This window comes from Protopterus annectens, chromosome 13.part0, assembly GCF_019279795.1.
Source record: "Protopterus annectens isolate FY-2018-M chromosome 13.part0, PAN1.0, whole genome shotgun sequence".
Taxonomy (NCBI): domain Eukaryota; kingdom Metazoa; phylum Chordata; order Ceratodontiformes; family Protopteridae; genus Protopterus; species Protopterus annectens.
Genome location: NC_056747.1, coordinates 628,805,627 through 628,821,384, shown reverse-complemented (window position 1 = coordinate 628,821,384; position 15,758 = coordinate 628,805,627).

Genomic DNA, 15,758 nt, shown 5'->3' with positions numbered 1-15,758 from the left:
TCCTTAAATTCCTCTCTTTTTAACAGGTAGGTGGGGAAGTGCCAGTGTCTCATCTTTACTTTATTACCCTGTATTTTTATCTTACTAATTATTGGTGTATGATCTGAAATAGTTCTTGGATGTGTGTGAAGGTTTTCAATTAAATGTACATGTTGGGTCTATATTAGATCACCGAACGCTTAAAAAAGCGAACGGTGATTGATCGAACTTATGTAAGTGAAAGCTTAACAATCTCGAACTGTCAGAACAGCGATTGTTTTCCTAGGGAAAAAAATCGCTGATCCAAAACACATAAACACAACACAAGCACACCAAACAAACAGCAATCCACACACATACACCTAAACTCTGACACCTAACCCTACACTAAACTATACACACACCACTAACTATCCACTTACCTTAACACAAACCCTAACCCTAAGGTCCGTCACTATCGCACACTCACCTCACCCGCTCCCAAACACTAACTCACCTAACCCACCCTAACCCTCACATCCACACAATCGCACACATACCTAACCCACGCCCTAACCCTAACTCACCTAACCTGCCCTAACACTCACATCCACACAATCGCACACTTACCTGAACCCGACCCGTAACTTTCCACCACAGCACTGAAAATACCGAAGCAACAGAAACGGACAACTGAATTCTTTCCCTAGGAAACAATTTGGGTTTCTGTTGCTTCGATATTTTAAGCTTTCGCTTACATAAGTTTGATCAATCACCGTTCACTTTTTTAAGTATGTGATGATCTAATATAGACCCCACATGTTCCTATGAAATACAATTTCTGTCTAGCCTAGCCCAGTTATTGCACATTGGGGAATAATATATGTATTCTCACTGAGTTTCTACCACTGAATTAACATCTTTTATACTAAATATTTTCCTACATTTTTTCAGAAATCTACCCTCTTCTGTTATATTTCCCTTCTAGGATCCTTAAATTAATTTTCATTGTTGCAAATCAAATACCATTCCCTACCTGTAGGTATTATTACCTGCTGAAAGTTAATTATTTCTCCCATTTTAAGCTCTATAATAGTAGTTTTATGTGGTTTATAAATGCATGCCAGAATAATCCTTATCCCTTATCAGCAGACTCTTACTACCACAAATCTTTTTTCCTCTTGTATCACTTCAAGAACTCCTCTAGCAATTAATATAAGTACTCATCTTTTTCTTTGTCCCTGATATTCTGCAGAGTATCCGTCCTGAAATCCTTTCTTTATCAATTTCACATTCTCATCTCTTTCCAAATGTGTCTCCTCTAGTATTGCTATTTGCACTCTGTATTTCTTAATATAAATATTATTTTCTTTTTGTCTATATCTGTGAGACCATTCACATTCCAAAACAATATGAAAAGTGTCACCATTTTAGTAAGAAGATATTAATCCCAGCTATTATATATTTCAGCTTTTTAAATGTCTGTTTCCAGCTTTTGTGATACATGCACCCATTAATGTTTGGCAGTTTAATTCTTTATACGTTTTTTCCTATCATCAGCTTTGGAACCTATGTCATACGTTACAAGACTTTTTGCTTTAATAAAAACAATAAAAAAAAAAACACACCCCAGAACACCCCCAGAACCTGTTAATTTGATGCAAATACACATAGCTATTTATATCTTCAAATAATGAAGTTTAACCCTCTTAATAGGAATATTTGTGTCAAATAGACAGCTGCTAACTTAACCTGAAATTGGGATTAACTATGTTAAGATGCATGCGATTGCCTGTGCTTCTACTTATACTAATAGGTGTTTTCTCTTTTTTATCTTTATCTTTTATCTTTATTCCCCTCAGATGTGAAAAATTGTTAACTTTTAGCCTTGAAGAAACTAGTATTCTGTCTTTTATTGCCCTATTATCAGCTTGTCTCCATGGAAAGTAAGAGAAAAAAAGAAACATGTAGTCCTGTGCTGCAGCCTGAAAGACGAGATGAAACATTTATTGTTAAAGGAAAACTTTTCAGTATATTCATGTTCTCATATTTACTTGTTTCCATGTAAAATTTGTTATTAGATTAAGCCAAGGGTCTTAATCCAGCATTCACTTATGCAAATATAAGAGAATATATATCAGCACCACATATATTATAATCTGTGGACTTTTACACCCCATTCCCCACCTCAACAACCCAAGATTACAGCATATTAACTTAAACATGCTTTTGTATAGCTTTTGTTCTCTTTTTGCACTGTAATGTCTACATATCTTAGTACCAAAAAAGAAGAAAGAAAGAGAAGTGGAAAAAGAAAAAAGGCATCTGTTTACTTTAGTAACTTTATTGCATATGAGAACAACTAAAAATAATTTACTATAACATTTGTAATTTATACTGTGAAAGGTTTCAAAGAAATATTTTTAAAAACAGAAATTGTTTTACTTAGTTACCTTTTTCCTTCTTCTTCCCCTTCACTCAGAGTCCTTCCAAACATTGATGCCATGAAGTGAGGCAAATGCTTTTCAGTTCCCCAGAAGTTTAACAAAGGTCACCTCTTTCCACTTATTCTTAGACAGATGTATTTCACAAATGTAATTAATGCATTGTAGTCTCACATTTATTCAGTAATTTCTGTGTTGCCAGTCTTCTTTTTGTTCATCTCCATCTCCCACTCCAGATTCTGGTTCATTTCCAAGGTACTCCCAATTCTTCTGGTCAACACCTGTGCTTTTCTGTCTCTCAAATATTTTTCTTTGAAACAGTGGTAAATGTTTCATTGGTAAAGTCTCTCCACATACTTTATTATCAGAAAAATGAGAAGCATGGTCTTCTGCTTGATGGCTCACTTCTTGTTAGACAAATGTTTGCATTTCCTCCTTAGCCTGTTCTGCATCAAAAAATGACTGATTCAGAAAGAAAATATTCTGAAGAGAGACTTCTACAGAAGTTTGAATCTCACACCTGCCTCTCAAAATTCCCTGATTACTGGATTAGTTTTGTTTCTTTTCTGCTTGGTATACAGTGAATAGTCATTTTCCACAAACACTCTACTGCCTCCAACTTTTAATACTTTAGCCTTTTACCACAGCTTTCTCAGTTTCAACTCTTCATGCTGGTACTTTGCATCTTTACTAATAAAGGCCTTGGCTGCGTTCTCATGGCTGGATTTGGAGCATACACTCAGTGTGCCTTTTCAATTAACAGTTCCTGCTGTGGAATCCCATTCCAGTTGCTTATTTGTGCTTTCATAAAATTAATACAGTCTGTTCCCTCTAATATCTCTGGTACAGTAGAAAATATCAGTTTTCCCTGCATGCTCTGTCATCTAATTCTACCATTTTTTGAAACATCTCTTCTTGATTATTTTCAAACTCAGCCAGCCTTTTCTTCATTTCAACCTCTGATTTTTGCATTTTATCGGCTCATATGAATATCTGTTTAAAGTGTCTTCCATTTTCTAGTCTTTTGTTATTTGAGTTGATATATTCCTTCAGTGTTTCTTTTATTTCAATCTGCCCTGAGTACATTTGACTTATTTTTCCCTCTAGATTACTTGAATCCATGTCTTGCACCAAAGCTGGGGCTTCAGCTGCTTTTTGCTGAACAGCTGCAGGATTCTTCCCAGTCACTGCTGTTTCTTCACCTTTTCTATTTGATCTTCTTTCAGGCTCTCTTAGTTTCTTCTTTGCTGGTATCAAGGCAATGTACTAACTATTAACTGAATTTTAGTCAAGGTGACGCTATCACTGGCTGTTGTTTCTCAGTTACTGTTTTCACACTGAGAGAGATGAAATTAAGCTGTTGTTCAATGTGCAGCCATCTGGAAGTCTTTTCACACTACTGTCTTGACCTTTGCTACAGTTTTGTTTACTAATAAGACTTTTTGAACTTATTCCTCTTGCTTTATCAGGACTTTCCATTTAAGAGGCGATGGTAGGATGTGAGTTTCAACACACGTATCCAGTAAACCAAATTCTAGGTGGTGGTTTTCTGATGTGTGAAGTTTCAGCTTCCTTAAGCAGTTCTGGCTGGTGTCACCAGTCATGATGAATACCTACTGGTACATCACAGTTTTGGAGGATGCATACAAGTCCTCTGTTTTGTGCTGGAACATAATTTCTTGTACAGAGATCTGCTTTTTGGATTAGCCTTGAACCCAAAGTTCTCAGTAAAGTTTTGGCTGTTTTAGCAAAAGCCTTTCAGATGAGTCTACTGGTGCTCCCATTCATAGACCACTGACTTTCGGTAGAGCCTTCAAGAGGCTTCCAAGGAGGAGCCTGTCTTGTGCCTTAACATGGTTGCAGTCCTTTCAGGCAACCAGCAACTTGTGAGAAGTCTATTCTGGGACAGGAGCAGAGGATTGCCTTTATAGGAGTGGTGCTTAGATTGCTGTGCTGTTGGTCACTTTCAGACAATCAAATTTTTGGTATGCAGGGTGAGTGTAGTCTGACATTTTCTTTTCTTTTCTTTTTTTATTTAGACGACAGTTAAGGACATTTTACCCACCTAGCCTGCCTATTTCATTAACTTCTAAATAAGCCTGTAACTCTAGTTAACTAACAGCTTATTTTTATCTTCCACTAAGCATAATGATTGTCTTATTTCTGTTCCATTAAGTCCTAGATTCTCACAATATTTCAGATGCTGTCATCTTTCCAAGAAGACTGTTCCTGAGATGCACCAGCATTTCATGAAAATATATTTCCTCATATTTTCCTTGACTATTTCACCTTACATCTTCAAACTGTAGCCTTTTGTTCTCAAATATCTCCTTTCCATAAGCATATTATCTACCAGGTGCCTTTAGATTCCCTTCAGGTTCTTAATATTTTCTAGTGTATCCCTCATCTACTCTGTCTTCAAATCTCTATCTATTAAGTTCTTATCACCTTTCTTTATTTGGCTTCTGTTGAGGACCAGACATTATTTTTGTTTATCTCCCCCCATATCTAGCCTATATCCTTTCAAAAGCAAGATTTTCCACACTCCTGAGTATGTATTACCAGCTGTCTACATGGAGAGAGATGATAATAACATCTTGTTTACTTCTAATGATACCTTTCCATGTACTTGGTACTTTGTGTTTCTGCCTTCTTTACTGCTTTGTCACACTGCTTACTTGTCTTTAGATTGTTTGATGAGCACCCCAGTTATCTTTCTGCTTTTGTTTGTCCTGCTTCCCCTCTAGCTGTGTACTCCTTTAGCAGATTGTACTACCCTAATGCAGGATTTTACTCTTTTGCATAGATTTAAGCTCCGATGTTTTAGAACATTCCTCTAATAATCAAAAAGCCCCTTACTACCTTTATATTCCTTCATGTGTATTCAGACAATGCTGAGGCTTGTACCTTGCTGCACCTTCTTGTAGAGATGGCAGCCACTATTGCCATGGTGATTCTGGCTTCCCTGCAAATGTAGGTGCTGTAGTAAATAGTGAGGTGTCAGTGGAAAGTCACTATTCTCTTCAGGCACTTTTTATGGTGCAAGCATTTCTCACTTGACCCTGTAGTGATGGCTGGTACCGGCCAACTTTTGGATACAGTGGTGGGCCTGCATGGGGTAATTTTAGGTATGGGGTAAGTGCAGTATGTCTTTGACAGCACATTCCATTTAAATCTGCTAAAAGTGTGACCGATTCTTCTTGCTTTTCAGACAGTGATGAGACAGCTGAAATGGGAATCAGTTCTGGTAAAGTTAGAGTTGCATCCTGTGGTACACAATATGGGTCTAGCATGATTCCACAGACTGTGACATTTTTGTGGTAGTGGTTCACATCCTGAGGAAGGTAAAAATCACCATAGACTCCTTAAACTGCAGATCAAGTCCTCTTCAACAGCTGGTATTTAGGGAATCTTGCATATTGGTTTCCGGTAAGGACTCACCCCAGTACTCAATCTTTTTTTTTAATATAGTGGAAGACTTTGCCTTATGCAGATTCTGCTCACTATAGAAGTAAGGAGTGGGCAGTGAATGTATTCTCTCTCTAATGTAGACGAGAATGTTCCTATATGCCTTTCTGCCATTCCCCTTGATTTCACACCTACTGACCAAATTCAGAGAAAAAAGGTTCTTCTAATATAGACCTTCTCAATCTCTCAACCTCTCAAAAACATAGAGGAAATAGTGAAGGATTGAGAGGGTCTATATTAGAAGAAATTGATGTTTATATACATGGAGATGAATTTTTAAAAAATGAATTATTGTTTAAAGAATCTGTATGTATTTTGAAATATAACACAATGATTCCGAATGGGTTAAATGCAGAAATGAACTGGAGGTTTTTTATTTAATGATGTTAATTAATTGGTTTATTGTTTTATTATTTTATTGATGTGGATATATAGGCAGGCAGAGTTTTGTAATGTTATACTCCTTGAAGGCTGATTTTGCCGAGACGTCAGAGTAATAAATCTGTGTGGATTCTTCGCCTGGTGGTTTAATCTCTTCTGCTTTTACTGAACAAGCAGCTATGTGGGACCTACTTTAGATCTCAACTTGAAATGCAGCTAGTCCATGTTTAAGGAGCATATTTCAGACATCTTCTTGCATAATGACCTCATGAAGCCAAAACTATTTGTTTCTAAAGCAGCTTCAGTAACTCCTAAATATAGACTTCATCTCTGTCCTCTGATAAATGACCTTGCTCCTTCTTAAGGCTTTAACACTATCAGTCATCTGAGTTACATGGTTTAAACATGTCTCTTGGAAAATATTGTTGCTAACCATAATGTCTGCCAGATGGATGTGGAGCTGCAGACCCATGTTGGCAGAGAGTCAGCTTTGGCCTTTCAAAGGGATAGGGTCACCCTCAAGATAAATATTTTACTTTTCTCCTAAAGGTGGTGTCAGAACTGTCTGTCATTTAGCCATTCATCTCCCTTTTTTAATTTGGGGAAGAGTACAAGGAGAAAGCTCCTCATACACGGAATGTCCACCATCTTATCAGGTTTTACTGAACAGTGTATATGAGATCAAGAAATGGACAGGTTGTTTGTCTTCTTGACTTGGGTACAAAAAGGCTTACAGCAATGAAATAAACTTTGCCTAAATGGATTGCCAGCTGCATTGTTTTATGCCTTCATTTGGCTAGTTGCCCTTCGGTCAATGGAGTTAAGGCCACTTGGTTATGGCTTCCAGCATAGCATGTATTTGAAGAACACATCCACTGTGGTATTTATAATGAAGTCATTTGGACATCAGCCTACATTATTCCTACATGCTTATGTGTAGAGAAGTACTTCTGGAGTTAGGCTTCCTTTGCCTCTTCTTGCCAGGTGATCTGATTTTCTGAGCCATGGCTTTTTGGGTTCCTTGACTCTTGTCTTCTTTGGGAGATAGTTGTTCTTACTGACTGGGATTCTTTTAATCTGTTTCCCACTGCAGAGGGCCTCTCAGAGTAGAATATTACAGAAATGTGAGTACTCGTCACATCATATTTTTGTTTGAAGTTATCTTCTGCATTAATTATTTGTTTACTTTCCTTTTATCCCACTGTTATTGGACATACCATCCACCTGCTTCTGTTATAATTTTTCCTGTAAGTACAAGAAGCTTATTGTTTTCTTTTCTTGTCTCGTTTTACATTCCATATGCAGCTCATTGATGTTTCATTGGGGTCAGATGTGGCATATATGGGGGCAGATTGCCCCACTAGTCTGGTAGTGTGATGGCATTGCATGCAGGGAGCAAGTACCCCCAAAAGTATGAGCAAAAGATTTTGAAGACTTCCTGAGAGACAGCTCTTGGGGGAAGGAGATTGCAGCTGCTGTTCACTGCAGAGTGCCCTCTCAAAGATTAATATGGTGAGTAGTCGCATGCCTTTCATGTGCTCTATCATCTCCTAACAAAGGGTGAGTAGGAGCTGGCATAATGGTTAAGGTATTTACCTCACAGACACAAGGTACAGGGTTTGACTGTCACCTTTGAAAGGGAAATTGGCTATACTTAAAATGGCCTGCAAGGGCAGCTAGTCTAGTACTTACCTATGAATATCTGACATTCCAAGCTACCACATAAAGCAAAACTATAAAGCATCACCAAATTGTATTTTTCTGTGTGCAGTGGAGTGAATATGACTGCTTTTCTTTAATAGTTTTGTAGATTTACAGTTAGATGTGGCCTTCTTTCAACAGGCAGACTATAGGTAAATAATACATTTTTAATTCACTGCCCAGACCTCCACTAGCCAGGATTCTTTCCAGTAACCTATTATCCCACTCATTCCCATTTAAATTTCTAGCCAAGGGTGTTTGGGGGAGGGGATTCTTGCCCAATTACATAGGGATTTGCCCCAACTATTCTCATATGGAGACAGACATGGAATGACACTAACTGCAGAACCTGCTGTTTTATATGAGCCCTGTGGCACCTGTAAGGAGGCTTCTACCACCAAACTACTCAAGGGCCACTGATGTAGTTCTATTAGCCTTCATCAGGGATTGAACTGCACTAGTGAACCAGGAGACCACTCCCACCCTTGAAAAAAAAGATCTCACTAAAGTCAGTCCTTCTATTGCTCCTCTGAAAGACTCTTTGGTACTTGTGTCACTACTGAAATGTAGATTGCCGAGTTTACAGGCAGGCACCCTACTCTCATGTCAGTGGGTCAGTCCTGTTTGAGGTTTTGTGAAAAATCATAAAAAAATCTTATTTAGAAAGACATAGCTCACCCTTCCTTCAACTTAAATTATTGTTATATTTTGCTATTTGTTTGACTTTTACAAACTGCACCACAATAGCTTCACAATTAACTACCCATACTAGTATATCTGACTTTCTGTTGCAACACTTTTTAATAAACTATTTTCCCCTCCTTCTTAAAAGCTGGATGGACTGGACTACTGCTCTCATCCATAACTTATTAAATCTCTATCAGCTATGTGTACTTTTGTTGAAGATTTCCTGAGAGACAACTCTTGGGAAGGAGATTGCAACTGCTGTTCACCGCAGAATGACCTCACAATTGCAGAGAGACTAAACTTCCCATAGTTACATGCACAGTCATCTCTCACTCTCTCTTTCTCTCCTCTCCACAGCTGGATCTGAGGGTATTGGATTGACATGGATGGGCTGTTCCATGGCTCTGATTTTGGGGGAGGTTTCATCATAGCGGGGTGGGACCATGGTTCCAAGGTTGTCCTACTCAGTTCTGGGCTCCCATTCCTCTTTGGGGGTACCTGCCTTCCAGGTGATGGAGAGGGCATTGGCCTCTGCAGGTCCTCAGCTGGTCCCTTCCCTATTTGAGTATTATCCCAGGACTGCTTCTTGTCCAGAGCTTCCACCAAACTCCATGCCCGGGCAGTGAGCACAAAAGCTGCAGGATACCCTGTGCAAGGCCCTTCTTCTTCTGAGTCCATAGAGCTTCCCACTGAGGAGGTACCCCAGAATACGACATGTAAGAGGAAACACCTAGATTACTCAGAAGAATCTGTCAAAGAGGACACGGACTTTGATGATGAAGAGGGTTCCCCTTGGTCACCCCAGAAGACATCTCCTTTGGAGACATTCTAGAGATGTTGAAACAGATTGGTGACTGGAAGTCCAAAGACCCTACTTCAGAGGAGTCAATGTACCTACAACCTTTTGGTGCTTATCTATCTACCTCTTGGGTGACCTACCTGCTGACAGTCTCATTAACTTGATCATGCAGCGAGCTTGGAAAGCCCCTGATTCCATAGAGCTAATCCCCAGAGGACTTGACAAAATTCTCACAATGCCAGAGAACCATCAGTTTTAGGCTACGGGACTAGCAGTAGATGTCATGGTGGCTGTGGCAGCCACCAAGAATGAACTTGCAGACAAGAGATCCACTGTTCATCCCCCTAACTGAGAGTCCAGGGTGATGGACAGATTCGGAAAGTGGGTGTATGCATCATCGACCTTCGCCTTAAGAACCTTGAATTTTATGACACACTTTGCTAGACTCCAAAGGGATCTCATCAAGGAACTGTTGGATACCCTTGCAGGAGCTGTGTCTGAGTAAGTTCAAGATAAAGTGGCCTCCAAACTGGCTACCCTGGAGTCTATTTCCAACTTGTCCATGTGGCTCATTGCGTATGCAGTTAAAGAGATGACTAGAGCAACGGGTTCCAGTGTTGCCATGAGGAAGTACACCTAGATGTGCTTCTGTGAGTTTGCAGAGCCATTTAACTCTTAGTTCATCAATGCTCCTTTGGATGGATCATCACTGTTTGGCCCCAAAATCAGAGAAACCTTAGCCAGGTGTGAGAAAGATGGAAATACCCTATCTGCAGTGGGGATACATTTTTCAGCTTCCCAACGGTCCTACTCCAGGAACCAGAGGAGCGGGAAGATGTGGTTCAAAAAAATCCCAAGGGACTTTTCAGGACACACATGGCAGTGGCTCCCCTTGGGGCAGAGGGGGAACTCCAATGGAAGACGCTGACTTCAAGGTGGAGGTGGCCCACAAAATCAGGGTTCCAGAGATTCTTTCTCAAAGACACCCTACCAGCACTCCTGAAAGGGAGCCCAATTGCTTGTCTCTGGATTCAGTCAGGGGAAGGTTATCCTTACACTCAAGAGCCTGGCCACAAATAACCACAGATACCAGAGTGCAAAGAATCATTACCAGAGGATACTATAGCCCCTTCACTCTCATTCCAAGATCAGGAAGAAGAATCCCCAATGTTCCACTCAATCAGAGGGATCAAGGAGTTCTGGAAATTCAAAAGCTGCTAGAAAAAAGAGTCACTCAAGAAGTCCCAAAAGACCAGATAGCATCCGGATTTTACTCAAGGTTCTTTGTGTGCCAAAAAAAAAAAAAAAAAGACAGGGGACTTGAGGCCAATTTTAGATCTCAGCCTTTTGAATAAGTTTGCTCAGCAAGCAAAATGTTGGTTGGTCACGGTTCAGTCTATCATATCTTTCCTAGAGAAGACGATTGAACATGCTCAATAGACCTTCAGGATTCATATTACCACATAAAAATGGATAAGTGTTCCAGAAGGTTCCTCTGCTTTCAGCTAGGAGCTAGTCACTTTCAGTTCAGAGTGCTGCCCTTTGGCCTCATGATGGCCCCCAGGGTGTTCACCAAGTGTATGACAGCAGTAACAGCTCACTGGAGACTGCACAGATTCCAAACGTTTCCATATTTAGATGACTGGCTCCTCACCACTCCCACCAGGTATCTACTGTGTCAAGCAACAGACTTTACTCTATGTCTTTTTGCTCTTTTAGGCATTACAGTGAATCAAACAAAATCTCAATTAAGCCTGACTCAAGATTTGGAATTAATAGGAGCCCACCTGAATACCACAATTTGTACAGCTTCCCTTCCTGTACACAGGCTGCAGAAAATAAGTTTCTAAGCGCAAGCTGTTCTCTCCAATAACAAAGTACCTGCGCTTTTAATTCTACAAGCTCTAGGGTCCATGGCAGCAGCCATCACCCTAGTTCCACTAGCAAGATTTCACATGAGACTTCTGGTGTTGCTTCTGACTTCCCAATGGTCCAGCCTGACTCGTCCTTTGACGCATCCCATTTTAATCGTGTTCCTATCAGAAGACCGGATGCATTTTTTTCAGCACTGTAGTGTGATCTCGAAGTTGGAATATTTAAGTAGGGGGGGTAGGGGGGCAAAGCCCCCCACTTTCTGTAATGTTGGAATGTGTTTTTTTTTGGAAGAGCGATTTTTTTCCCTGTGAAAAAAAATTGCTGTTCTGGTAGTTCGATGTGTTGTAAATTTGAACTTTTGAGTTTGATTAACAACGTTCAATCATTTGATCATTCATTGTTATAATATAGACCCTTTTAATCACCAGTCGTTGCAAGAAGGAATTATTCTGGTGGATGGAATCCAAGGAAATTCTCTTAGGCTGACCCTTTGTTTCCCTACAGCCCAAGGCCATAGTGACCATTGATGCCTCCCAGATGGGGTGGGGGAGCTTTATCTGGGCAGAACAGTTCAACCACTTGGTCCCCGATAGAGGCCAATTTGCATATCAATGTTCTGAAATTGAGGGCAGTGCTTTTAGCATTGCAGGCCTTCCATGATGCCCTCCCTCTAGGAACAATTGCGATTCAATATGTCAGTAGTCTGGTACATCAACAAACAGGGCAGAACCAAGTCTTATCCCCTGTGTCAAAAAGCTCTCAGAGTGTGGCAATGGGAGATTTCTTATAGCCATTTTCTAATAGCAATGCACATCCCAGGGAGTTCAAATGTGATAGCAGACAAGTTGAGAAGATACATCTTCCTGCTTCATGACTGGTCTCTCAATCCCAGAGTGGCGGAGGAGATTTTCTGTCACTGGGGCCAGCCTTGCTGTGATCTGTTTGCGTCTCCCCTGTACAACAAGTGCAGCAGGTGCTTTGCCTTAATTCCCCCTCAGGGAGAGTCCCAGAGAAACGTTCTCTTTCAGGACTGGCTCTCAGGACTATTCTATGCTTTTCCCCTCTTTCCATTGATTCCACTCTTCTTAAAGAAAGCCACCAGGTTGAAGAGAAAAAAAATGAAGAGATATTCCCTTTGCTGCGGTGAACTGTCCAATAAATAATCCACAAACCAAAAGACAGCTGGTTCACCCAGGCTAACACTGTGCTGAAAAGCAAATAAACTGTCTGTGCAATCCAGTAATAAAAGTTCTATTAAAATCCAGAATTTAATGAAAAGAATGAAATAAAACAAAATAAGAACAAAAATAATAAAAATTAAGTCCCTTGTCCAACGATAAGCACTTTCGAATAGTTCTTCTTCAGATCGTATCTGGATTTTAATAGAACTTTTATTACTGTATTGCACAGACCGTTTATTTGCTTTTCAGGTTGAAGAGAAAGGTAACCCTCATTGCCCCCTTCTGGCCTCGACATGTCTGGTTCCCCTTTCTGTGGCCTCACCTTATTCATCCATGGACTCTGGACCCAGATCCAGATCTCCTATCCCATTCTCAGGGACTGGTGCACCCCAATCTACAGAACCTCAAACTTGCAGCTTGGTTCCTCCAATTCCATTAATCATCAGGCAGAATAACCTATCGTCTCCAGTCCAAAGAATTTTGTTAACTTCCCATAAACCTTCCACCAGGAAACTTTACCACAGCAAGTGGAGAAGATTTTCTATTTGGGAACACAATGATGGTCTTAATTCCTTCTCTGCACCAGTTGAAAAGGTATTAGAATTTTTAGCTACACTTTTTGAACAAGGAGCTTCTGCTTCTACTGTTAAGGTCCAACTAGCTGCTATTTCCAACTTCCACAATGGCTTCAAACACCACTCATTAATTTCACATAGGTCATATAAAGTATTTATGAAAAGAACCCTGTAATTAAAACCACCTTATAAAGATCCTCTAGCTCCTTGGGATCTTACAATGGTTCTGTGGTCTGTGGTCTCTTCCCCCTCTGAGCCAGCGGCTAGCTGTGACTTGAAGTTTCTTTCATGGAAGACCATTTTTCTGATAGCCATTACCTCCGCCAGAAGAAACTTGATCTGAGGTAATCTGAAGAGGGGTACTCTGGGTAGAGACTTAGCTTGAGAGTTTTTAGTTCTCACAAGCTGTTATAGTGGCCGAGCCGGTTCTGAAAGTCAGAAGTGAGTCCCAAACATCAAGGATAAATAAAGATCGACAACACAGATGGAACGTTATGGTAAGAACATAACTTCTTTTTTCTGTACTACTGTTTGTTTCCTGTCTAGAACTGATATATTTACCCTTGACTAGGCTAGGGGTTCATTTGATATAAAAATGTACTGTTTATGTAAACTTTTCTGTTGTGTTACAACACTTTTGTGTAGGGCAGTGTTTTTACTTGAGCAGATACAATATCAGTACATGTAGTCTTTATGTTAACACTGTGACAACTTACCTGACATTTCTTCTGTCAGACTAGTACTTACTTCTACGGAGGACTGACAGGATTTTAAATCACAGCATGTGCATTTTCTGAATATGTACTGCTTGTACTCACCCTGTGACATCTTACCCATCATTTTTCTACGTTGGACTAATTTTAATATAAGTTACTTGGACTTATTGTTAGTCTAACTCTTCTGTTTGTGTGTACTGCTTGTGCTCATGATGTAACAACTTAACCTACTATTTACTCCTGACAGACTGCTTTTATTTCAGAGGGGATATTATGTGGTTTAGTGTACTGCTTGTGCATTTACAAGGTATGTAGGATTTGTGGTTGGCATAATGGTTAAGATGTTTAACTTACACACACAACGTGCAGGGTTTGATTCTCAAATGTGATAATTGGATAGGTTTAAAATGACGTGTAAGGGCAGTTATTCTAGTTCTGGCAGTTGGTGCAGAGGGTTTAGGTTGTGAGCTGTAGTTACTGTGGTACAGATTGTGATTCTGTCAGCCTTATTTGCTTAATATATGACCGTGTGAGAATCAGTTAACCAGATATTGCTCTTGGGTCACCCCTGAAATGGGACTGTGTGTACAGTGGGCCTACCTGGTTAAGAAATGGATACTGTAGTGAGGCCACCTCCACCAGGAGGCCAGTCACTTTTGGAGTCCCCAGGGATTGGTAATGGGCCTACTGCTTTTTGGCATCTATTTCTCTGAAATGGAAGCAAACACTGAATGCTTATGGCTGAGTAAGTTTGCAAATGATTGCAAGCTGAGGGTTATTATTGACTTTCCTGTAGACACTGGCATCTTCAAGAAGGCCTATCTCTCACTAACAAATGGCGCCAAAGCCATGGTCTTAAACACAGTGCTAACAAATCCATAATTGTACCTTTTGGGAAGTCAACCATCCTAACTAATTCATCATCATCATCATCATCATCATCATCAACTCCCTTTTTCCCATTTTCTACATGGGGTCAGAGTGTTGTGTTAACTGTTGCTATCTGTCTTGATTCAATGCTACACTCCTGCCTTCTTCAACACTCATGCCTGACTGCTGCAGATTGCTTGTCACACAATCCATCTACCTCTTTGCTGGATGCCCTCTTTTCCCCTCTTTACCTTTTTCCTGTCTGTCTCAAATATTCTTCACCAGATTGTCTTCTGCTTTTCTGCACATATGCCTGAACCACAGTCATCTGTTCTCTTTGATGTTTTCTGCAATTGGAGCTACTTCGGATTCTGCTCTTATGCCATTATTTCTTCATCTGTCCCACAGTGTGCACCCTATCACCCTTCTCTGGCACTTCATTTCCGTCACTTCTGGCTTTCTCATCTGCTCTGCCTTTACTGCCCAGGTTTCTGTACCATACAGTAGTACTGGTCACACCACTGTTTTGTATACCTTACTTTTCAGCTTCTTTGTCATTCTTTTGTCATCATACACTGCACATGACACCCTATGCCGGTTGGCTGCAGACCCTCTGAATCTAGCTTTGACCTCTTCATTCAGACTTCCCTTCTCCTCAACCAACCCTCTCATATACTTGAAGCCATTAATCTGTTCCACTGTCTTCCCTTCTATCTCAATTCTTAGTTTCTTCTAATTTCCTCAATTTGCCGCCATTACCACTGTCTTATCTGTACTTAGTTTCATTCCATGTGCCTACAGTTTGGCATTCCATTCCCCTATCCTTTTCTGAAATTCTTGCTCAGAGTCTGTAATGCCACATCGTTTGCATACAGCAACAATTTTGATCTGTCCCCTCCGACCTGTTTGCTAATGTAGTCCATCATCAGTATGAACAGCAGTGTGCTCAGAGATTAACCCTGATGTACACCCACTCCCACTGGGAATTTCTCTGTGAGACCAAACACTGTTCGTATTTGAGTCATTAGGTCTTTGTACATAGCCTGCAGTAATTCTATCAATGTTTCTTGGACTTTGAACCACCACAGTACTGTCCAAATCAG